Source organism: Coregonus clupeaformis, chromosome 19 (genome assembly GCF_020615455.1).
Source record: "Coregonus clupeaformis isolate EN_2021a chromosome 19, ASM2061545v1, whole genome shotgun sequence".
Lineage (NCBI taxonomy): Eukaryota > Metazoa > Chordata > Actinopteri > Salmoniformes > Salmonidae > Coregonus > Coregonus clupeaformis.
This window is the reverse complement of record NC_059210.1, coordinates 57454938-57457595: the sequence shown is the minus strand read 5'-3', so window position 1 is coordinate 57457595 and position 2658 is coordinate 57454938.

Genomic DNA, 2658 nt, shown 5'->3' with positions numbered 1-2658 from the left:
CCCATTGAGGATTATAGTATCATCATTTCCAATATATGCATATATATTCATACAGTGCCTTCAGAAAGTATTCACACCCCTCAACCTTTTACACATTTTGTTTTACAGCTTGAATTTAAAATTGATTAAATTGAGATTTTCTTGTCACTGGCCTACACACAATCCCCCATAATGTCAAAGTGGAATTATGTTTTTCTAAATGTTTACAAATTAATAGAAAATACCTGAAATGTCTTGAGTCAATAAGCATTCAACCACTTTGTTAAGCCAAAATAAGTTCAGGATTAAAAATGGAATAAACAAGTCACATAATAAGTTGCATGGACTCACTCTGTGTGCAATAATAGTGCTTAATATGATTTTTTAATGACTACCTCATCTCTGTACCCCACACATAGAATTATCTGTAAGGTCCCTTAATCAAGCAGTGAATTTCAAACACAGATTCAACCACAAAGACCGGGGAGGTTTTCCAATGCCTCGCAAAGAAGGGCACCTATTGGTAGATGGCTAAAACGGTTAAAAGCAGACATTGAAAATCTCTTGAGCATGGTGAAGTTATTAATTACACTTTGGATGGCGTATCAATACACCCAGTCACTATAAAGATACAGGCGTCATTCCTAACTCAGTTACTGGAGAGGAAGGAAACCGCTCAGGGATATCACCATGAGGCCAATGGTGACTAAAACAGTTACAGAGTTGAATGGCTGTGATAGGAGAAAATGGAGGATGGATCAAGAACATTGTAGTTACTCCACAATACTAACCTAATTGACAAGAGTGAAAAGAAGGAAGCATATACAGAATACATATTCCAAAACATGCATCCTGTTTGCAATAAGGCACTAAAGTAAAACGGCAAAAAATATTGCCTAAAATGAACTTGGTCCTGAATAAAAAGCGTTATGTTTGGGGCAAATCCAACACAACACATCACTGAGTACCACTCTTCCTATTTTCAAGCATGGTGGTGGCTGCGTCATGTTATGTGTATGCTTGTCATCGGCAAGGACTAGGGACTTTTTTGGGATAAAAATTAACGGAATAGAGCTAAGCACAGGCAAAATCCTAGAGGAAAACCTGGTTCAGTCTGCTCTCCAACAGACACTGGAAGACAAATTCACCTTTCAACAGGACAATAACCTAAAACACAAGGCCAAAACTACACTGGAGTTGCTTACCAAGAAGATAGTTAATGTTCCTGAGTGGCTGAGTTACAGTTTTGACTTAAATCTGCTTGAAAATGTATGGCAAGACCTGAAAGGGGTTATCTAGCAATCATCAACAACAAATTTGACAGAGCTTGAAGAATTTTGAAAAGAATAATAGGCAAATGATGCCCAATCCAGGTGCTCAAAGCTCTTAGAGACTTACCCAGAAAGACTCACAGCTGTAATCGCTGCCAAAAGTGCTTCTACAAAGTATTGAATCTGGGGTGTGAATACTTATGTAAATTAGATATTTCTGTATTTCATTTTAAATAAATTTGCAAAAATATCTTCACTTTGTCATTATGAGGTATTGTGTTTAGATGGGTGAGATTTTTTAATATTTTTTTTAATCCATTTTGAATTCAGGCTGTAACACAAAATGTGGAACAAGTCAAGGGGTATGAATACTTGCTGGAATACCTGCCTGAGCCAGCTCAACATTGAAGGCCCTCAGGGCCAGTGAGGAGCGCCGGGCATCCTCAGGGAGAAGCAGTGAGGACACAAAACCGTTATAGTCCCGAGACCTAGGGAAACAAGACAGTGGACACAGGCAAGTTAATTGAAACACGTAAAGTGCAATACTAGTGGTGGACTAACTTCTTCACAATGAAAACATTGGATGCAATAACACATACAACAAAAACAAACAACTAACCAGGGTTGGGGTCAACTCCATTTCAATTCAATATATACACTGAAATTCCAATTCTCTTCAATGCATTTCAATGAGGAACATTTGGAATTTGAATTTATTTGGTTTACTTTCTGAATTGATAGGAATTGAACCCAACCCTGCAACTAGCTGTACAATGTAGCCAGTCAGAGAGAGACAATATAGCCAGTCACAGAGGGCCCATGCAATTTGTGCATAGAAGGATGCTTGCTAGTCATACCATTTAGAGCAATATTTAACTAGCTAGCTAGCAAGCTGCCTTGCTTACCTCACAATATCGATACAGTATTTTTCGTTGTGCTGCGACTCTGCAGTCGAGTTTGTTGAAGCTCGTAGACATTTCACTTCGGTAGGTCGTTGAATACAAATAGCGTGTGGCAATATCTTTCTTTGGAGTGAGTGAAACACCGAACATTTTGTCGTTAATAATCCATGCTTTGCACTAATGCCAGATGCCATGTTGACAACATACCCTTCAACTTTCACCCTTACCTTGTGTCACAACAAAAGTATTCCTCCCTATTTCATTTGTGTTCCGCTTGATGTTGTATTTTTAAATTCAGAACAGTCGTTTTAGGTAAAGTATTTGTCTCAAGGAAGATCATTATTGGTAATTTTGCTAATTTAGCGAAAAATATGTGGCAGCTACAACTGTGCATTTCAGAGTGTAATTTATAGTGGACGTTTGCAGCAGGCAATGTAAACAGAACATAATGTGCTCTTGTCTTGGCCACGTCATATGTCAGGGTCATATGACTTCCTCGCAATGAT